A 24,514-nucleotide genomic window follows, 5' to 3' on the forward strand; every position below is an offset into this window, starting at 1 on the left:
TCAAAAAATTAATGTCTTCGTCTAATGAAGCCTCGTTTATGTTCCTCGGTTTACTCTTCTTTATAATACTGCAGATTATGTACATAAAAAAAAATTCGTTATATATATCGCAAATTATGTACATCAAAAAATTAATTCATTAGAAACTAGATTTTTTTTTTGTCATACTATGTTTTTTAATCTGTACTTTAAAATAAAATTCTTAATTGTTAACAGTTGTAATTCAATTGTTAAAATGTCATTATGTTTTATTAATGTATGCATCCTATCCTTTTTTGGTTTATAACATGTATACCACAAATAGTATATGCATGCATTATGACGTTTAAAACCATTATGTGACAAATTTTCAAAGGAATTTTGCTCATTTTGATATAGCGACCATTTGATATAACGACCAGATTGGGGCAGTCCCGATGGGGTCGTTATAACGCGAGTCAACTGTATATATATATATATATATATATATGCAGCTATGGGTATTTTCAAGAAATAATGTTTTTTTCTATTGAAAGTAGTTTTAAATAAATTCTGAATGGCAAAGAATTAAAATTAAATCGCAATGAGTTTACCAAGTAAGACTGATGAACGCAATTAATACGGTTTTTGAATTTTTAATAAATTTTCTAATTTTTAAAGTTTTTATTATAAACAAACTCGAAAAAAATATGCAAAGGAATATAATATTTACATTACCATATTGTAAAATAATAAAAAAATAATAATTTTTCTTAAATCTAGTTACCGATACATTTACAAAAAATATACGAAATGACCTTTATATTTCCTATATAGATGCTCTATACTTTTCGTATTGTGGGCTTCATAAAATTTATTTTTAAAATTCTCTATAAGTATTTCTAGGCATGTATATTTATTTTGATTCGAAGCCCGTAATATATGACGCCCAAATTCTAAAATTAAATTATTTTCAAATGAATTCTTCTTGCAAAGAATAAATAATTTGGGTGAATATTTTGAATAAATTCAAAATATTCCGCTAGTCAATCTGATTAGAGCTATATATGCTATGGATGTTGCATAATTTGGACTAAATTGGATTTTTTTAAGGAATTATAAAATACTTGAGATGTATATGTATATTTTTGGAAAATATAACGCTCCTATCTCACTATGAAAAAAGTTTAAAATGAGTATCGCATAGCAAGAATTCAAAAAAAAAATCGCTAATTCATATATATAAATATATATTACGATTTTCTATTTTAAATTTTTCAAAAAATAGTTATAACTATTTTTGTGTATTTTCAAGAATTTTGACCCCCATTTTTTAATATGTAAGAAGTTTAAAATGAATTCTGCTTTGCAATGAAACAGGGAGGTGAAAAATTTATAATGCTCCGTCTCCAGCTCAGCAGCCAAATTATAGGCTAAAGTCCATATGCAAGAATTATATTTATGCGCGCTTTTGAGTTTTAGTTTCTAATTTGAATTTTTTTTTATAAAAATAAACATTAAAAAAATCGTAACATAACCATCAAATCACGGAGAAAATACAAATTTTATTAATTTCACAGTTTTTGTTAATCCTTAAAAAAAAGGAATCGAATCTTAAATTATTATTAATGTATTTAAACCCCTTGTCAGTGTCGCCCGAATTCAATTCGAGGAACTACTACGCGTCATATTTATGAGGCCCAAACTGAGCTCGTTTCAACTTTAGGATACTTAGTTCACTATTTTCCTAATAGATGGCGTTAATGGTCCTAGTTTCTCACCGATCACAACTTCAGTCCAGGGAGGGAAAATGTGGGTGTTGTCAGAATTTATTGCAAAAGTTTTTTGCAAAAAATTCTGTATTGAAATTCATATTGTTGTGTTTTTATATTATATTATACTAGTTATATAATATTTAGCTTCAAAATTTTGTTTAATTTGCTCTAATTGAATAAGATGTGTGTGTAATCCATTACTTTTTTATGTATTTGTAAAAATTATAAATACAGCAGTTTTTGCAGTTAAAATTTTATTTTTGTAATAGAAAACCATTTTCTAACCTTTATAATAATATAAGGAACAAAATTAAACAGTCAAATAAATTTTCCATTTTTGGTCCATTTTTTTGAAATATACGTCACTAAGGCAGTGCCGGATTACCCACTAGGCCAGACTAGGCCAAGGCCAGGAGCCCCCAATGATTAGGGACCCCCTTAAAATGGATTTTTTGAAAATAAATTTTAAAAAATTAAGAAAAACAAGGATTTTTTTTAAAAAAAAGATCGATTTGAAGTATACATTAATAAAATACGATGATATTTTTACATAATGTTAATCATATTTATTTATTACTTATTTTAATTATTATTTATACGCATTTTTGAATACCAATTTTATAGTAGCGTTGATTTTGTAAAGTGTTAATAAATTTCAAATTTTTTCAAAATGTTATGAATATTTTTCAGTTCTAATTTAACAAAATAAAGTAAAATTTAATTTTTTATTATTTATTTTTATTCTGAATATGCTTTCTTCAATGAAGATATATATATATANATTTATATATATATACATATATACTTTCATATTTGAATAAATAAAAAATACACGAAATTTTTTTTTTTATCTAAGGACCCAAAAAATTTAATGGCCTAGGGCCCTGTCTTAATTCGGCACTGTGCTTAGGGGTTAAAACCAAGAACTGTTTTGGCTAACAGGCAATGCTGTTGTAATAAGACAAGCCTCTTGAGTATCTGTAGTATACAATGAAGTTGCTGGAGTATGGGAAAACTTCAGCTTCAGAGAAGAAACAGTTCCGGACCACTCTGGTCTCTGAAAAGTAAATTAATATAGCATGGAGGCCAACTGTTTCGCTTTCTGAAAAAGATAAAAAGGTTTTTTAGCGAATTTTAGAAAATTTTGTTCCATTCAGAAATCACTTTATAAATCTCACCTAAAGATAACTGAAAGAAAGTTGCATTTAATAAATATATTTAAATTATTTACATGTGGTTGTGGTTAAAATAACTTTAAATAAAATTTGCTAAATACAGAATAAAACATTGAAACATAAACTTTGCGACCACTAGAAAAAATTTTCTTTCAAAGTGGAGCAAGTTAGCATCTTTGAAATAATCATAAAATTCTCCACCAATTAGTTTGGCTTGGGCTTTACTACCGTGATCAAAAAGTTATAAGAATGATGACTTATCACAAAAGTATCATTTTATTAGAGAAAATTTGTTTTATTAGAGAACATTTATTTTATACGAGAATGTTTATTTTATTAGAGAACGTTTATTTTATTAGAGAACATTTATTTTTTACGAGAATGTTTATTTTATTAGAGAACATTTATTTTATACGAGAACGTTTATTTTATTAGAGAACGTTTATTTTATTAGAGAACGTTTATTTTATTAGAGAACATTTATTTTTTACGAGAATGTTTATTTTATTAGAGAACATTTATTTTATTACATTCAAAAAGCAAAATACGAAGTCTTAGAGAAATCGGTCGAATAGTTCCTGAGAAGTTGAATTTTAAATATCAGACTTTTTTGAAATTAAATTTCTTAGGATCTATTCGACCGATTAACTCAAACTTTGTATTTTGCAATGTAAAATTATTTTCTTTGAAATGACATTTATATACCTTACCATTCAAAAATTTTTCGACACTTATTAAAAAGTAATAATAAATATTTTCTAAAAGTTACTTCTTGCATGGGATTTTGTTTGGATAAACGAATCTTATAATTGTGTACAAAAAATTTTCGATTCGCTCACAAAGTTTTTGAGATATAGCGAAATATGCAAAAAGTAAAATTAATATTAAGGGGTCCAAATTTTGGAGCATTCTCTTGCTTAAACTATTGGGACCATATTTCCCAGATTGCGGCTACCACCTATATTTTGAGGCTGAGAAATCCGAATGCTTCGAAAGAAAGGTATGTTTATTAAGAGAAAGTACGTTTTTGTGTCTGCATTCGTAACTTAAAATATCGTCTGCACTTATTGATTACCATATTTGAAATCACCTCTTCGAGCCATTAAGTTTGAGTTCTAGAAAGTGAAGATCCAATCTTTAGATCAAAAGTCATTCAAGGTGGTCCATTTTTTCTTACACTGTACGTTAACAAATGTTTAAATAAATATAGATACACATTTACATTATATGCACGGTACGTAAGGAAATAAACGGACCACCCTGAATAAATTTTGATCTAATGATTGGATCTTCATATTCTAGGATTCTATTGTAATGGTTCAAAGGCGTGACTAGAAATAAGCTAATTAATTAGTGCAGACAATATTTTAAGTTAAGATAGCAACCACAAAAACGTACTTTCTCAGGAACTATTCGACCATTTTCGCAAAAATTTTTTACTTTGCCATGTAAAATTACATTTTTTGAAATAATGCTAAAAATTGTACAACTTACAATTTAAAATTTTTCGCGAATTTTATTAAATAAAATAATATAAAATAATGAATATTTTTTAAAAGTTCTTTCTTGCATGGAATTATCTTTGGATTAAAGAATTTCATAATAGTGAGCGAAATTTTTTTAATTCTCTAAAAAACTAGATATAGCGATAGATGCAAAAAATAAAATTTACATTGAGGGGTTCAAACTTTGGACTACTCTTCTGACCAAACTATTGGAGCCATATTTCCAAGATTGTGGCTACCCTTTACATTTTGGGAGCCAGAAATTAGAATCCATCGAATAAAAGACATGTTTATGCAGCGAAAGCACCCTTTTTGCGTCTGAATTCGTAGCTTAAAATGCTGTCATCACTTATTAATAAGCATATTTGAGACCACCCCCTCGAAACATTAAGTTTGAACCCTAGAACGTGAAGATCCGATTATTTACATAAAAAATATTCAGGGTGGTCCGTTTTTGCGTTTTTTTAAAAAAAAATTTTTCGTCGAAATTTACGTACAATATAAATCTATACTAATTAACGTACTGTATTTACGTGCATATTCATGTATAGTGAGCAAAAATAAATGAAGTGGAACATCTTGAATAACTTTCAATTTAATGATTGAATCTTCAAATACGTGGTCTCATTTTTAATGATTTCTAGAAGTGACCTTTAAATATGTCAATTAGTGCAGACGATTTAATGCCAATTACGAAACCAGACATAAATATGAACTTTTTCCGAATAAAGATACCATTTTTTGAAGGATTTGATTTTCTGGCTCGTAATAAGCCGTAATCGTAATAAGCTCGTAATAAGCCGTAAGGGAAGCAGCAATCTGGAAAATGTGGTCCCAATAGTTAGGTCAGGGCAGCAGTTGGAAAATTTAACCATTTAAAGTTAATTTTACAATTTGCGTAGTTTACCACATCACGATAACTTTATAAGCGATTGTAAAAATTTTAGCACACAATTATAAAATCTGTTTACCCAAAATTAATTCTATGCAAATCATAATTTTTATTAAATAATTATTAATAAATAAATATTTTTATTATTTTATTTAATAATAGTTGAAAACATTTTGAATTATGAAGTAAAGAAATTTGTACATAATTGTTACGAATGCAATTGTATATGGTAAACTACAAAATTTGAACAAAATTGGTCTAATAGTTTTTGAGAAGTCTAATTTTAAACATACGACGTTAAGTAATTAGATGGTGATTGAGTTCTTATATGTGAATATCCGATTATTAAATAAAAAGTTATTCTGGTTTTTATTTTTTTCCTTTTTTTGTGCACTGCACATACAATTTTGGAAATTTTTCATTCAGTAAGCCAAATAACAGAATCCATTAAGCTATACAATTTATGCAATTTATTTAGCTATACAAATTATTATTATTGTGATAATAATAATAAATTACATACAATCCTGATTACAAAGTAATAAAGCTCATTTGAAATTATTTTTTGAGAATTATTATTTGAAATTATTATATGAGAATTATGATTTCTCGAAGTCTTACTTTTCATGAAAATATAATATTTGCAATTTGTTCTGGTTGTTCAAAAGTTTAATCGGAAAATTTAGTCAAAACTGATGTAATTATTATGCAATAATTTGCATAAATTTGCATAAGGAATGATGACTAAAATCATATTTGAATAATCATTAAAGTTGAAACTTGACTAAATTTAGCCAAAACTAAAATTTTCTCTAATGATGCCCATCTCAGGAATGAAACTACTTTGATACCAGATAATTGATATTCTAATTATATAATTAATCAATGAAAATAATTGAAAATACTTATGCGTCGTCTTTATCAAAATAAAAATAAAAAACCTATTCCGCGTTGTAATTCAATTTGCACCTAAAAATATAAAGAAGCGTTTACTAACGAAGAGCAGTAATTAAATTATTTTAGTTTACGATAAATTGGGAATTAAAAGTTTTGAAATATTATAAGCGTGCAGTACTTAAACAAACAAACAAAAAATTAAACATCCGATAAAATTTGATTACTAGCAATTAAAATTTCAAATTATATTTTTAAATTATTCAACTCATATTTGTCTTCAAATTAAGTTAAAGGTACAGTCCGTGAAATAAGAACAGACCAAGCTGAATAACTTATGAACCAATAATCGGATCTTCACGTTCTAGGATTCCATCATAATGGTTTGTGGGAGTGACCTCAAATATGCTAATTAATTGGTGCAGACGATATTTTAAGTCACGAAATCAGACTCAAGCAATTTATTTTTTGCATTTTTCAGTCATTTACTTTTTGTATGGAATTATCTTTGGATAAGCAAATTTTATAATTGAGTGTAAAGATTTTTCAATTCGCTTTAAATGCTTTCGAGATATGGAGAAATTTATGCACACAAAAAAAATTAACATTATTCAACATTATAATCAACTTTTATCCAGGGTGGTCCGGTTTTTTTTCTTTTTTTTTTGTGCAGACATCAGAAAGCTTTAACTGTGGAATAGTTACTTTATTTAAATCACCACTATCATTATTATAAATAATATTAATATTCCTTTTCCATGTTACACGCATTTATTAAGTCATAAAATAAATTAAATCTTCCCTACAAATCCCCTAGTTTTTTTCCATGTCCTCGTCTACAAATAAAGTCTGCAACTTCTAACAACTCGTGAAACTTTATATTTAAATACTTTTCAATGTTCATTTAGTTCATCAACCTATCAAGATTCGTTATTTTTGCTTTTAAGGCTACTTTTTGCCTATTTAAAGCTACTAAACAACCAATAAAGACAGTAGTTTTAAACTTAACAAAAACTTTTGTTTAACTAAAAATAAGAAAAACCCCGTAACAGTGTTTGATAAAAAACAAACTTAAAACTGAAACTTTTCAGTTGGCGCGTGTCAGAATCACACCAAGCAATAGGCAGCATTGGTGTTAACAAACAAGAAAAGCGCTGATGATCTTTTTATTCGAACGCAGCTCTACATGTGTGTTTAATAAAATGGACACAATTCAAAATGCTGTTTAAGAAATGGACATGCGCGTTTAAAAAAATAAACACAACTCGGAGCCCGTGTTTTAAGAGAATGAACGCAGCTCAAAATACGCGTTTAAGAAAGTGGACACACCTTAAAATGAATTTATGAAAAGAAATGGACACAGAGAAAAATGATTCTTTTTAATGTTCAACCCAAATTTAATAACTAAACGAGGAATTGCGTGCTTACTTTTCCTTATCTATTTTAAACACTAAAACCATAATCATAATCATTATAACCATAATCACTAGCCATATAACAGTTGGGTATTTTAGGTGATCTCCTTGGATTCAGAACACTAAATGATGAAATGGACTTTAAAAATATAAATTCTTGCAATGAAAATTTTAATAGAAGCATTATAAATTTATTGGTTCCGTAATGACCTTGTAAAAATTTTTTGAGATACTTAGTGTTTTTTTTTCTTTTTTTTTTTAATGAAAAAAAAATTAAAAAATGAACGAGGTGATTTAGGAAAACAGACGAGATCACATTACAAATTTATTTGCATTCGTCAGTTTATTCTTTAGAAAACGAACAATATTCAAAAGGGAGGTTTGAAAAACTAAATCAAACGCTACGTACATTTTCTTAAACACGCTTTCTTATCCGTGTCCATTTTTATAAGCGCACATTTTTAACTGTGTTCATTTTCTTAGACACATAATTTGAGTTGCTTCCAGTTTTAAAAAGCTCATCAACAAGAAATATGTTTGTTAGCTTTTAAATCAAATCGGTGATTACGTGAAAACCTTAAAAGAAGGTTTTCGCATAATAGTTTCGCAGGGCTTGAGAAAACAGTAAAAAAAATTAGATATAATGTTCGTTTATTTGCTTTCCCTTGAATAAGGATTTTTTTTGCGGAAAAGGAATTATTTGCATTATTCCGTTTCCTTAGAAAAAGCTTTTTGCTCTGCATTTCTGTTTACCTTATCACGTCAACTACGATAAATGTACTAAAACAAGGTTTACCATTCGCTTTTTTAAACCTAAGTGGCAAGATCATTTTAAAAAAAGCTGTAAAAATCTTCTTTTTTTTTCCTTTTTAGATGAAAGGTTTGAAATTGCAATATTCTTGCTTTATTGAAAAAAGGTTTTAAGTGCAAACATTTTCATGACAATAACAAGAAAATTCCCACACACGGTTGCCGTAAGATTACACGCTTTCTAGGATAGATCCAAGATTCATCACATATTGATAAAATGCTTTAATCTTCTGGCTACGTAATTTCTGTTAATAAAATAAGTTCAAAAGTTGCAACTTTTTTATTACATATTTCAAATCTACATATATTGTAGAAATGAAATATACAAAGCGTTTTTGTAGAAAAGTATTTTTAATATAGAATTAGAACATAAAAATAAAATTAAAAAAGTGGTTTATTTAAAATTTGATTTCTAAGAATTATTCAACTGCTTTTGCTCAAATTTTCTATTTTGCCACGTACAGTTAGATTCTTTTAAATTTCATAAAAATTTATATAGCTTACAATTCAAAACTTTTACGACTGTTATTAAATAAAATAATAAAAAATAGTAAATATTTACTAAAATCTATTTTTGTATGGAATTATCTTTGGACAAACAAATTTTATAATTATATACAAAGATTTTTCAATTCGCTTTAAAAGTTTTCGAGATATGAAGAAAAAAAAACTCAATTTAGCTGGTCCAAACTTCGGATCGCTCTCCTGGCTGAACTATGGGGACCATATTTCCCAGATTCCGGCTGTACTTTGGGGGCCAAAAATCCAAAGTCGTCGAGAAAAGGGTATATTTATTTAGAGAAAGTACGTTTTTGTGCCTGATTTTGTAACTTAAAATATCGTCTGCACTAATTAATTAGCATATTTGAGGTCACCTCTTTGAGCCATTAAGATGGAGTGCTAGAACGTAAAGATCCGATCATTAGATCAAAAGTTATTTAGAGTGGTCCGTTTTTTCTTCTTTTTTTCTATTGCTTGTGCACTGTACGTACTTTATTTCTTGAGAAAATAAAATAGCATTAAGCACTTAATAAAATCTCAAATATTTTATAATTTCCTAATATTGCTTTAGTTAAATATTCGCTATATGAGAAGGGAATAAAAAGTTGAATGTTAAAAAAATTTATGAAAATATTTCAAATACCAAACTGACTCATATAAGCATGAATACTTCTTAACTATTACTCAAGTTCCAATTTTTTATTCAACGCTATTTTTAACATGGATGTAAATTGAGTTTTCCAGCAAAGTTCATCTCCTTAAATAGTGACTTTATTTCAAAAGTAGTTTGTGATAACTACATTTTCTTCAACAAAAAAAGTAGTAGTAGTTAACTACATTAAAGTTGTTGTTGTTTACCAAAAAAATTTTGATTTTTCAAAGCATCTCCTTGTATCTTAATTCTTATATTAATTTTCTTGAAAGTTTGACATTATAGCTTAATGGATTTATAAGGTTTGATTTGTGGGATATAATGTGATGATAAAAAAAATCAGAAGTGTTTCTTCCTATTTTGCTCAAACACAACTAAAATTTTAAATTTTCAATCCACTGATTCTTGCGTCGATAAATATTCCGATTAGGCGTCTATAAGACAAAATTTGAAGAGTTTTCTTTTAACATTTGAGAAATGAGGGATAATTTTTGTATTTTTTCATTGTTACATATTTTTTACAGGATTTATCAATGAAAATTGCTTTAAATGGTCATTCATTTTAAAATAAAGCTAAGAAGTTCGCAAAATTTTCAAAAAAAATTCATATGAGTTAGAAAAAAAAAATCTTTAAATTCTATTTTAAAGATCCCGTTTTCCCTTTAAAAAAAAAGGACCAAAAAACAAGAATAGAAAGAAAAAATTCTTGAGATAATTATCACTAATTGTCAGCCTAAAATAAATGTTTGAAGCGATTTGAATGAGTGTTTCTTTCCATCAATACGTAAAGGGATGAAAAATTGATCCCTCCAAAATCTCCCTGGCGAGCGCTGCTGTTCCTATTTAAGAGAACTACCCATCAACCTTTGTTGCATTCCGTTTCCTTCACTCCATCTACGAAATAGGTAAGAAAACCTTCTCTTTCAAAAAGACTTTTTTAAATTTTTCTACGATGAAAATATCTTTTTTTTTAAAATAAAAATAAGTAGATAATTAAAATTTTCCCTATTCCGGATTTGCTTTCTAATATTTCATCAAATACATATAGTCACGTGTGCATAACATGTGCACATCATAGACATTCGCAAGGGAGGGAAGAGGGTGCTTTAGACACGCATTAAAATTTAACAAATTGAAAAATATATTTTGCTATTAAGAGAAGAAAAACTATCTTTACATGTTTTTATTTGCCATAAGATACTATAATTTTTTTAACTTGTAAATACATATATATTTCATTAATCTTCTCTATATTGTATTTGGGTGATTCTCACGAAACATGACAATTTGGACCAAAAAATTTCTTCAAATTTAAAGTCTTCAAAATAATCTAAATTTTTTTTTGTATACTTCTTTAGCTACACTTATTAATATCTTATAGACAGCAGTGTAGTTTATTGACATTTGCTCGAGAAAAAAAATAAAATAGAAATTCCACCAAATCTAGAATGCCTGGAAAATGACATATTACCTTAGAAGTTAAAAAAACAGTCATTTTAAGTTATTAGTAAGTAACTCAACTTAAGCCTATATGTTAGATGGACCATAAATTGCTTAAATTATTTCTTTTTATCCACTGTAGAAAGAAACAAAAGCTTTTTTGTTGCTGATATGTACAGAATAAAATTGTGTATAATAATCAATCATTAAATAAATAAATAACTTTGATTACATCCAAGCATATTACAATCACACATAAACTTGGTATTAGGTTAATATTTGCTTTCTCTCTTTAGCAGTTAAAAAGAATTTCTGGTAACACTTCAATGTCCTGGCATTCATAAGCCAGGAAAATGACAGCCAGGATAATGACAAATTCGCCATTTTATAGCATATAACTTTACTTTAATTTAATATTTTGGCCGAAAACGTTTATATTCTGCAGAAAACAAAAGTATTTCCTAAAATAACTCAGATAAATCTATGTAGTTTTTGTTATTAATGATTTCAAGAAGTCAGGAAAATGACAGCAAAAAAACCTACTCACCTTGAAAAAATTTTTGAAATAGATTTTGAGCCAGAAAATTGGTTCTTTATTCATGCAACAAGACATGTTCAGATAGGAGGGTATCTAATTAATCTATTAACATAAGATATTGATTCCTGGCGCTATCTATTTTGGTTGTAAGTCACTAAATAAAAGTAGCCATGAAAATGACAGATTTTCATGGGACAAACAAATTATTGCCAGAAAAAATTTTTTTGAGCGAAGTTTTAGTAAACAATACCCTCTGTGAATATTCTAGAAATGCTTACATAGGATAAGATAAAAAAATTAGATTTTGAAAAATGTATGGAAGGCTTTGAAGCTACTTATTATTGGAAATATTGTTTGGGACATGCCAGGAAAATGACATTTTGATATTCAATTAAATTTTTTAAGTATACAAAACAGTCAATGCTAGTGCAAAGTCATTTTAAAATGATAACAGCAATGCTATTTATTAATTTTTTTAAAAAAAGGTTCTTTTAGTATTATTATTATATCTTGGAGCAAGGGACAGTGAATTGTCATGTTTCGTGAGAATCACCCATTTAGAAAAAGTACACAATTATGTAATCCAACAAAAGTTAAATTTAATTTCAAATGGTTAAATACTTATTGAATCTAGAATTGTTTAATAATGATATATCCGTTGGTACGCACTAAAGGTTTTTACACAGAAGTTGAATTTGTACACTGAGAAAAAAATTCTGGTAAAAAAAGAAAAAAAAACATATTTGTATGGTAATAACATTTCTGGTTTAAAAAGAAAATGAAAGACAATTCTGATAATTAATACCAAAATTTACATTGTTTAAATCATTTGTTATATAATTTTAGTGTTCGTTATGTTATTGTTTTATCGAAAATGCTGATTTTGAAAATTATAGATCGCATCACCCACACATTAAGTAAAAATCCAATACCGAAAGGAAAATTTAACAGAAAAAAAAATTGTTTTTCACGCCAGACTGTAAAAAATCACGATAAAATAACCAGACTGTTCTTCGAAACGTATTACTCATTTTACCTTTTGTATGGTAATTTTAAGATTCTGATGGCATTGCTTTTTTCTAAATAGAATGGTTATAGATTTTATTAATCTGTTCACTCTGTGGTTAATTTAAAATGTTGGTTTGTTTCAATGGTTGACAGGAATTAGATGGTGTTTAATTCTTTCTTTTCCTAATATATTTCTCAAATATAACAGAGAATAAAGGAGCATGAAACGTGCGTGCAATCATGTTTAATGAAAGTGCTTTAAAAACACTATTAACTCGGGAAGTACAAGCTGTTGTGTCTGTTTTGGGATTTTTTTTCTTTCTTGAGGGTAGAAAGATTTATTTACTAATTCACATAAAATGTGCGTATTTGCGTGCTCAATTTAAGGAACTTTTTGTAAACCCATATCAAATTTGAGAAACAGCACAAGTTTGAGAAAGACAGCACGAATTAACAATTAAGGTTACAGTATTATTCGATCTCTCTATCTGCACGCTTCAGAGTGTTAAGTGGAGCGCGAATACCATTCTGTTAGAGAGACCATTGGTATTTATTGCAAGTACAGCAACTAAGTATTAAACATTAAACATGATAGAGTGGCATTTCCCTTCCGCTAGTTGCTCTGAAACAGAGTTAGTGGGTTTAAATTCCGCGGAAACATAGATTGTATCTTGGTGGTATCTTTCTCAAATTTGTATTATCTGTTCTAAAATTTGAAAAGGGTTTACAAGACATTCTTCGTATTGAGCACAAAAGCCTGTATATATGTATGTAAAAAATTATTTATTTATTGTCATCCATGCATAATCTTGGTGTCACGCATACACATTTGTTTTCTCGCATAAGTTTGTGTGATCCTTTTAAAGTATGTCTTATAAGCTTCAATCAAGTTAAAGAACATATAACAAAAGTTGAAAAAGGACATTAGAAAGATACATGTACTGTAGAGTGACGGTTGCGGGTTCAAAACCAATCGTAACCCTGGATATATCTTTGTGATATCCTTCTCTATCTTGTGTTATTTGTTCTTCATCTTAACAAAGGCTTATAAATTGAACTTTGAAATGAGCACACAAGCCTGCATATATATGTGCAACAATAACTAAATAAGTATAAATAAATAGATTCATACATGGTTTCTGTATGATTCGCATCGAATGCTTAAACACTTTCAGTTTCAGGAAGATGGCCAACTTGATACGTAACAATTAAGTCGCTGATTTAGTTAAATCTTGTTCAGCAGGCATTTGTATATTTGCAAATAAGCATTTTTTATATGTTTCAAAGGTTTATAGACGTTACTTTATAACTTAGATGAAAATGAAAAAGAGCTACTCAACCAGACACGAAGTTAACCCTGATTTTCTAAATAAATTAGTCAAATTCACCATATTTGTGTTATCTGAAACTATAAGAAAATTTTGGTAGAATTACCTTTCAGATAATAATTTTACTACAATTTACTACAAAAAAAAACCATGATATTAAAGCCATATTTTATTTGTGGTATAATCAATAGTCATTACCAAAGCTGTTTTGGTGTTCCCATAGAGCCAGAAAAAACGGTTAATTTTACCATATTTTGGTAATTTTGACCATACTTTTTTCCTCAGAGTACGATATCGAAAATATTGAAATGTTTTTCTAGCAAAAATAATCCATTTCCTCATATTAAAATTAAACGAGAAAGTTTCACTTCTTCTAATTTTTTTCTATATAATTGCAAATGATATGTGTCTAATTAAATCTACTTCGACTCGTAATTGTATTTTTAAATCTTTTTCTAAACACAATTTTTCAAAACACATTACAAACACATTTTCTAAACACTCTTTGCAGATAAAACACAAAAACTGTAGAACGCATGTACTCATTAAGTATTCTTTTGCGCTCATATAATATTCAATTTAAATTAAGTATCAATTTTATTAAACTTGCTCATTTTCAGAAATGCCAAATTTCTAAATTGTCTGTCATAAATTTTTAGTTGAGTAATTATTTAGGAAAACTTCTAAGATACATAAGTGAAAATATTTTTCAGCAATACAAAAGAAATATTATTCATAGATTTTAAAATAGTTTAATGATAAAAATTTTGTGAATTCTTATGGCGCATTGTTTAGTTTCATAAACATAACTCTTTTACGATCAAATATAAGAATTTAGATATGATAAAATCTATAGCTTAAATTATTTTCAAGGAAAAACAAGATTTTTTTAACTCATTAATGATTGCATTTTTATATTGTGATTTAAAGAGTGCATTTAGTAGTTGAAACAAAGTGGATATTTTTTTGTGACCCATTGAAAAAGTACTAAAACCTGAAAGATCTCAGTAAAATGAAGCAATAAGCTTGTAACTTGCATCGATTACTTTGTTATTTGCAATGACTACATAATATTTCATTAATCTGGCTTAAATATTTATGCAGATATGAATATTTTATAAAAAACTAATTTTTTTTGTCTTATGTTTCCTTGCTATAACTTTAAAAATATTCGGTAAAATTAAAAAAAAATTTAGATCAATTCAAATTTAATTACAAAATTATTTTTTCAAAATGTGAAAAAAAATTTTAAAATACGTGCAAGATATGAGTATTTGAAATAGTTCTTTTGCTGTGCACATGCGCGGAAAAAATTTGAAATAATTTTTTCATAATTTCGTAGTGAATCGTACTTGAGAACTACTGGAAAAAATCTGATTTTAATATCTTAAAAATGCAAAATGTTTAATGCAATTTTCTGAGTAGTTTTTGTACTTTTTAAAAGAAAGCTCAAAATAATCAGGACTATTGCTTAAGCTCAATCAAGCTTATTGCTCGTTTTTCTGGCATAGGGTGTTTAAAAATACTTTTTTTCGTTGTAATTTATTGTCGATCCCGAAAACCTCAGAGGGCTTTAATCTTTATTATAACGTATGAAAAATCACATGAGGCAAACTTTTCTAAACTCACGAAATAGTCCTCTAAATATTAATTAAAATATTTAAAAAATATCAAAAACTTAAAATGTCTCTTCCATTATTATAGGGTAGTGTATCTCAGATGTGGATATGTATTTATATTATTTATTCATCATGGTTAACTGAACTATCTATAAAATAAATATTAATAATGAAACACCTACATTTTATTTTTATTGAAAAAGAAACCATCATTTTTAAAGAACGCAGTATAAAGAAAATACTATGAATATAAATTATAAATTCATACTAGCACTTGAATATTGGTAAATATTTTATCGCTTTCTTAGGAGTCAAAATGATTTTTTTCAATAAATATCTAAAGCATTAAGTTTTTCTTGATTTAAAAAATAGCTTTCATATTTCAAATTCTTTGAGTAATAATGGTTTTAAAATGAGAATAGTTGACTACCTATTAAAAGTTTTTTTTAAGTCATTAACTTAATTTTCAAGACTTTTGTCAAGCACATAAGGCGTCATATTATCTTTTTTTCTTCAATCTTTAGCTGTAAGGAAATCTTTGCATTATTTCATATATGTGTTTATGTCCGTGTTTATGCTCACCTTCTGCAAAAAAATTAAAATTCTAAGTTAAATTTTTGGATACGTTTTAGAAAAATGTGCACGCGCATGAAAAAAAAAATAAGAAATAAAAATAAATAAATAAATTTTAAAAAAAAGCGGACAACGAATTTATCTTAATGGAAAAGTCCGACGGGGTGCCCTCAAATATGCTAATTAATTACTTTTGGGGTATTTCCCCGTACCTCGAGACCTTCTTAAATGAATTGAAAAAAAATTGTACAAAATTATAAATTCGCTTATCTACAGATTCCATGAAAAATATAACTTTCAGTAAATACTTATTATTTTTAATATTTGTTTCTAATAATAGTCGAAAAAATTTTAAATTGCAAGGTATAAAATTTTTCATCATTTTAAGGAAGTAAAATAAAAAAAAATTGATCGAAATCGGTCGAATAGTTCCTGAAAAATCCAATTTTAATAATAGAACTTTTTTAATATTCTATTGAACTATCCAAACAGAGGGGGTAGAACTCGATTCTTTCAAATCGATCCCAATTCAATCCAACGACTTTTTTAAATTCAATTTCAAAATTCAATTTTTCAGGAACTATTTGACCGATTTCGCATCTTGTATTTTGCCATTTAAAATTGCATTCTTTAAAATAATGTAAAAAATGTATACCCCACAATTCAAAATTGTTTCAACAATTCAAAATTCATCAACTTAATAAAATAATGAAAATAATAAATATTTGCTTAAACTTATATTTTTAATGGAATTATCTTTAGATATAGGAATCTTATGATTGTTTGCAAAACTTTTTCAATTCTCTTGAAACATTCTCGAGATATGATGAAATACACTAATAGTAAAATTAACATTAAGAGATCCAAACTTTGGACCACTCCCAGATCAAACTATTGGGACCATATTTCCGAGACTGCGACTACCCCCTATAGTTTGAGAGTCAGAAATCTATCCAAAATGACTAACCAAATCCTTTTATTTTTCATTTTGTGGAAAATTTCATAAAAGTAGTAAAAAATATCAAGCACCATTTCCCGAAAAAGATCTAAGCGACGGTTTTATTTTTCTGTTTAAATTTTTTTTTGAAGCTTTTGAAAGATAATCTATCGTTAGAAGCTCGTTAGAAAAAAGCGAAAAAACGAAAACAAAAATTTAACGAGAATATAAAATGATAGTTTCATGAGAGCGGTCGAAAGTTTGTATACCTTTACCTTTTGATTATTTCGTCATATCTCGTGAATACTTTAAGTTTGTCGAAAAAATTTGAATACAATTATAAATTTAGATTAAATTTACTTATCCGAAGATACCCTTATAAATATCATTTTAATAGTTTTTGTCATTTCTTATAAATTTTGTTTAATAAGTATCGAAAAATTATTGAATTTTAAGTTATTGCGCAGTTTTGGATCATGTGGTTTTAAAGAAGAAAAAAAAGTTCTACAGAAATAAAATTCAAAACCTGATTTCCTATAAAAAGCTTCTTATATATATAGTTTGTATTACGCATCTTTTTCCTTTTTCCCTACACATAAACTATCATTTTTACAAAATTTATTTTTAATTATCTTCGAAAAATAATTTTGAAATAATATTTGATTTATAAATAGCTCAGCTGTATTTAAACCAATAATTATCAAAATCAAACCGAGCATCAATAATCAGTTTATTAATTTGTCAGGATTCGTCATCCTAAAATAAATTAATTTTTGAAGATCCCTATAATGGCATATCGTCATGGAATTTCAATTAAATATCAATTTACATTCCCTAATGTGAGTATTTATTGATTTACAAAGATTAAAAAAATCTAAGGTATTCGGTAATGACTTCTTCTGATATGTATTTTTAAATTACTTGCTAAAATTGATGCAAAAAAGTATGCACATTAGATTAAAATATAAATCGCAAATTAAAATATAAGTGAGGACAAAACGCTATCGAAATCTACTAAAGTACTACGAAAAGTACTAATAATGAAAGATAATTAAAGAAAGATCAATTATTGATAAAACTTGAATTATTCAATTACTGATAACATTGATAAAACTTGGAAATGTATCTAATAATTGCTTTTCAACTTTTCGTTCGGCAACCATATAGGTCGTAATATTTTCTATATACATTGAAATATATTTGATAATATATATACATTGTATAATCTATATACATTGTTGTCTGTATAATATATATACATTGAAATCTGTTTTGCTAGTTACAGTATTAAAAGAACAACTTTAAAATATTCAAAACTAAAATTCTAATTGCTGAGAGCTTAAAATGCATATAATAATTTTTCGCCTTGTAAAAATTTAATGTAAGCTTAAATTCTTATTTACTAGATCTTTAAAGAGAAAAAATGTAGCTGCATACCTGTGTTATTCTCTATCGTTTAATTGCTAAAACTGTACAACTGTAGAATGAAATGTAGCATTATTTTCTAGATTTCATTTCTGCTTGTTATATTGTTTTTCCTGTTAAAGTATTAATTTTTATTTCTATTTTAAAGTTTAAAATAAAAAATAACCATTTAATTCGGACTAATAAAAAATAACTATTTAATTCTGAATAATAAAAAATAACAATTAAATTCTGAATAATAAAAAATGGCAATTTAATTCTGAATGATAAAAAATAACTATTTAATTCTGAATAACTTTCAATAAAAGTATAAGACCACGTATGGTAATATTTGGAAAGCCTCACTCAAATCTTTTATCTTTAAACATGTGATTATTCACACATAAATTAACCTCTAGCAACATCATTCAATTATTTCGAGTATTCTGAATAACTTTTAAACTAGTCATCGGATTTATATTTACCGAGATAGAGATGGAGAAAGAGGAGAGAGATCTTAAAGGTGGCCAATGAATGCAAATGATATTTTAACTATAAACCCGATTTTTTTAACACAAAAATATACTTTATTATATAACATCAACTGTTCTTTTTGACTAATTCTGATTTTTAACTTTCAAAATGTGATGGTTAGCTACCCTTATCATTCGTTGGGGGTTACAGCAAGGCTTTTATTTGAAAAGATATCCTCTAGGTAGACCTCCAATGGAACCTCTTTTAACTGCGTTGCAAATTGGGTCCTCTTTTTCTTCTCTGCTCCACAGAAACCTTTTTAATGCGTTTAAATCTTTCATTATAAATGCATGAGCAGCCCAATTTAATCTATTGATTTTAAAAAAGAATTTATATCTGGGTCTTAAAAGTATCCTCTGAATTCCCTAACTTCTGATTTTCTTCTACTCCTCCAAAAAGAGCCTTTAAAATGTTTCGCTCAAATAGACCCAAATGGGCCTCATCAGATGTCGGTGTGCTTGCCTCAAAGCTATAGACCTATGTAAATCTAATAAAGTTTTTATATAAGTTTTTCTTCAAAATTAACTTTATTTTTGCCAAAGGCATTATTCACTGAAAAAAATAGTTCAGTTTGGAGACGGATTGTAATTTTCAGAATATTTTTGCACCCAGTTATAAAACACCTTTTTTTAAATGATGCATGGAATGTAATTTTAATTATTTTTTATCATTTTCATTTCTTAACTTAATGCACTAAATCAAAATTTTGAAAATAGTCCTTTATTAAAAAACTGGTGAAATATAAAAACTAATTGCTGTAAACAATACAAAATAAATGACTGGTTGCATAACTTTTCTTCGCTGAAACTTTTATGGATAAGTAAATAAGCTTTCTTTACACCTTTAATAAATACAGCTAGATATAACGACACATTGCGAGAAGTCCGACAGTCAAATTGCTAAAATACAGAAATTGAAGCTTTACAACGAGTTAAACGCTATTACGATAAATTTCTAAGGGAAATATTTTTTTTGCTGTTTAACTGAACAGTATTATACGAAAAATATTTAAATGGAAGATATTTTATTTATTTCTGCTACCAATGTAGAGGAGCGGAAACGTACACCTTTTCTTTTTTGCAATTTTAACACTTTTTTTTTATTAAGCAATGGGTGAGCGACCACCCACTAAGTTATCGTTTCTAAAACGAATAAAAAGTTTTTTTTCTTAAAAAATCTTATTATACACTTCAAAATAATGCGCTTTTTATTTACCAAACATCCAGCCTGTCTCTTTAAATGAAATAAACGTTAAAACGACGTTAACGACATTAAAATGTATTAGATTATGGCACTTCATTTTCTTTTCGCAAAAAAATGTTTAAGATTTGGAAACTTGTGGATATTTCTGCCTTTTAAGAAGTACGGAACTACTTAATTCAGTCTAAAATCAGTAGGTAAAAACAGTCTTCTGTAGATACGTTTTTTAAATCAAAATAATTGTTCAAAATTGAAGAAGAAAAAGGTGAATATATATATATTTCATTTTTTAATCTTTTTATTGCTATTTTAACATTAAATATATGCATGTACATAAAACAACAATTTCACCTGTTTTGTTTATAACAACATTTTCAAGAAATATAACCAACATTTTCTATATACTTCTTAAATCTACATCAAAAGTATATACATTGGAGAGCGGTAAATTAATTATTAAGCAAGACATGAGTCATTAGATTTGATAGCTATTTTAAGACCGCCTTAGACGATGGCTTCATATAAAATAATAATTCCAGACTTTTATCTCTAGAGTCAAAATAATGACATCCCTTTTAACCACTCATGATATTCACACCACATTTTGTCTTTCAGTTATTAACTTTTTTCAAAATCAAAATAAAAAAAGTGTTTTTAGCTTTATCAGAAAACTCGCTTTCTTCCTTATGCAGAAATAAGTAAATAAAAATTTCATCACTAGAAAGTGAATTCAGAACAGAAAGTAAAAAGCGAATTTCAAATAAAATGAAAATTTTTATTTTTGTTACTTTCATTGAGTAAATATAAACTCCAATCATTTAACAGCATTGGGTGTGATATTGTTCTATTGTCACAAAAGTGTTATTCCCTTAAAAATGTCAATGTGTTTTGCTTTTGAAAATTCAAAGGACTAGTTTACCCCAATGCTTGACCCAAGAGTTCATTTGTCCTGTGAGTTGAGTTTAAAATTTCAAGGCTACATTGACAGTAAGCCAAACATTGACAGTAAGCCCAAAAGTGAGTTGGATGTTTAATGACGGTTATAAAATGTAAAGCTCGATAGTAAGAAGTTTAAAATAAAAACTGAGTTAAAATTAATTGCTTAAGGTATTATGCTTTGCACATTCTGTTCCTTTTCTGATCATCATATAGATCATTTCATTTAACAAAAATTGAGAAAGAATAAAAATAATTTACTTTCACTTCTAACCATAATTTTTTAATTTAAACTTTAATTTTAGACTTCAATACAAACTTTAAACTTATCGGTCATTTCTTTCTCATTCTGGGACCGCCTCAGGCAGAGGAAGGAAAAGTTTATTTGTCTCGTCGGTTAAACCAAATCACAATCTCTAAAGACAGAACATCAAAACCCGCACCCAATTTTCGCAAATTCTGATTTCTTTTTCGATAAAGTTCTTTTCTTCGATTACATATTAATTTGCGTATACTTTTGTACTTTTTATGTTCAAAAAATTAAAAAAAGCAAATAGATAAATGCAAAATTCGAGGGCAATCGGTTGAATAGTTTCAGAGCTATCAAATTTTAATTTAAAAAAGTCATAGATTTAAAACTTGAATGCTGGAAAACTATTTGGCCAATTTCTTTAAAATTTTGCAGTTTACCATTTAAAATTATATTTTTTAAAGTGATGCAAAAGCTTGTATACCTTCTAATTCGAAATTGCTTTGATCATTTTTAAATAAAATATAAAGAAATCGTCAAAACTTATCAAACATTTTATTTTGCATAGAATTTTCCTTCAATAAACGAAATTTATAACTTGGAGTGAAAAGTTTTAGATTTACACAAAAAGTTCCCGAGATGCAGCAAAAAACAAAAAAAGTAAAACTAACATTAAATGAGTAAAAAAAATTTCCTCCCGATTAAACCATGGGGAACATATTTTATAGTTTGCAGCTACTTCAAAAATTCGAATCTGTCGAAAAAAAGGTTTTTTTTTTTCAAAGAAAGCACTTTTTTTAGTCAGATTTTGTAACTTAAAGTATCCTAAGCTCTAATTAATTATCATATTTGAATTATGAATAAACGGACCTTCCTGAATAATTTTTGATTTAATGATCGGATCTTCTCATTTGAGTGATTTTGGGGGTGATTTCAAATATAAGTTAATTAGTTAGCTAGTTAATTAGTGCTAACGATATTCTAAGTTAAGAAATCATACATAAAGACGTAAATTCTCTGAATAAATATATATTTTTTTCAACGGATTCAGATTGCTGACCCCCAAAATATAAGAGGTGATCGAAATCTGTCATGTACGGTCCCAATAGTTTTATTAAAAGAGCGTTTAAAGTTTGGACAATCTTAAGGTAAATTTTACTTTTTGCGTATTTCGACATATCTCGAGATCTTCTTAAGCGAATTGAAATATTTTTGAATACAATTATAAACTTCTTTTATCCAAAGATAATTCCGTTCAAAAATGAACTTTTAGTTAACACTTATTATTTTTTATCATTTAATTCAATAATAGTCGAACAAAATGGAGCAATTACTGCGATATATATATATATATATATANGATATGACATCGGTGTCATATATATATATATATATACAGTAATTTTTACCGAGTACTACTTGCATAGTAAATAGACTTACCAATGTCCTGAGAAAATTTGAAATCTCATTAAGTTCTTAAAAAGTAATTAGAAAATTCTTTACCTTTTGAGTCCCTAAGTCTCAAAACAGAAATCGGAGTTCTTCGACAGAGATTTTTTTCTTTTAGTTAATTAGAAAACGATGAGTTTTCAAATAATATTTTAGAAACTTAACTACCAGTTTTATAATAATTAAAGGATCTTTTTCGCGATTTCGTTTTACTTCATCGTCCAGCTGAAACTATTCCCAAAATACAGTTATTAAGAAACTGCCCCTAAAGACGCCCTTGCACCACCCAAACCATGAATAGGCGATACAGAAGCAAATTAAGCGACTCTTTTCTCGGATTTGAACCATCAAATTATAATATGAAATTTAGGTCCCTATAGTATAATTTAAGAGTGATCATTTAGATAATTTTATACATGTCTAAAATCGCAACAGCGCTTCCAATACATTTAAATAATTATGATAACCCTGAGAATTACAGCACATAAAATGAGCAAAACATTTATTAGCAACGAACAGGTCAAAAAGGTCTGATCCTAATCAAAAATAAGGAAGACCAAGAAATCTAAAAACTGAAACTTAGTTAAGAGGGGGTCCACGCAATATGAATGCGTGAGCCGCAGAGAATATATTGCAATTTTTAATATACAGGGTGTTCCATTTATCTTTATATATGCCGGGGTTTTTAGGAGGAACACCCTTAATAAATGTCTTAGAGCCGTGATGGCTCGGGTTATAGAACATTCGCCTTTCAATGAGGTGAAACAGGCTCGAATCCCAGCGATTGCTGCTCAATACGAATTCTGCATCCGGCTTGCACTAACCACAGTGCTGATATTAAGTATCCTCAGTGGTGTACGGATCATGGGTTAGAGTCCCCTTACACTCAGGCTAACCGAGGGAGATTCTCGTGATCTTCCTGTCTATGTAACGCAAATTCGGGTTAGTTCCACGAAGGCAAATTTCTCCCAATGCTCAATACAGGACTTCCCTTGTCTTCTGGATGGGGTTTAAAATTGCGAGGCTACAGAGTTACACATTAGGAGTCGTAAATACAAAAATTGGATCAGCAGTTCAACGATTGCAGTTCAACGATATTAAATAAAATGAATTGCTCGAGAATTCTTACCAAAAATGGAGAACAAAAAGTATCTACATAAACAGCGGAAATTGTTTAAACCAAAAGAGAAAGAAAAAAGAACAGAAATGCTTTCAAAATCTAAAAAAATCACAATTATAAAAAGCAAGTGCATTGAACATCCAAACCTATTTCGCTGCAGTTTGAAATATGTTTTTGATAATCGGCCCTTAACAACTAACAACTACTGTACAAGTTTTGATGTTTTGTTCCACGCCTTCCTCAACTTTGACTTGTCAGATTTCGACAGCGTTATTATTTATCCTTTCTTAAATATTAATTTGTATGGCTCAGTCAGAATACCTTTTTTTTCATTTTTGATAAAATATTCTAAAAACATACCGAAAGGGAGGTCATTATGGCGCATCCTGCATTCATAAGCATTTTTGTTTATCCCAGTTTAAACATTTATTTGAGTGGTCTATTCTGTATAATTTTTTTTATTTTTGATAAAGTATTCTGAAATCATGCATAAATGGCATTCATTATGGCACAACATGCATTCATGAAATCTTTATTACCTTGAATAACTTTTAATATAATGATCGGATTTTGACGCACTGGAACTCAGGCTTACTGGATC

At 27.6% G+C, this 24,514-nt stretch overlaps 1 protein-coding gene across 1 annotated transcript in view; it reads left to right on the forward strand.

Annotated features, from left to right (window-relative positions):
* Positions 1–10,451: 10,451 nt before the first annotated feature.
* LOC107457561 (muscarinic acetylcholine receptor) overlaps positions 10,452–24,514 on the forward strand; it is a 66,359-nt gene continuing 52,296 nt past the window's right edge. The window contains exon 1 of the mRNA XM_043045548.2: positions 10,452–10,482. The gene's annotated coding sequence lies outside the window, so the exon portion shown is untranslated. The remainder of the gene's footprint in view (positions 10,483–24,514) is intronic.

Source organism: Parasteatoda tepidariorum, chromosome X2 (genome assembly GCF_043381705.1).
Source record: "Parasteatoda tepidariorum isolate YZ-2023 chromosome X2, CAS_Ptep_4.0, whole genome shotgun sequence".
Taxonomy (NCBI): domain Eukaryota; kingdom Metazoa; phylum Arthropoda; class Arachnida; order Araneae; family Theridiidae; genus Parasteatoda; species Parasteatoda tepidariorum.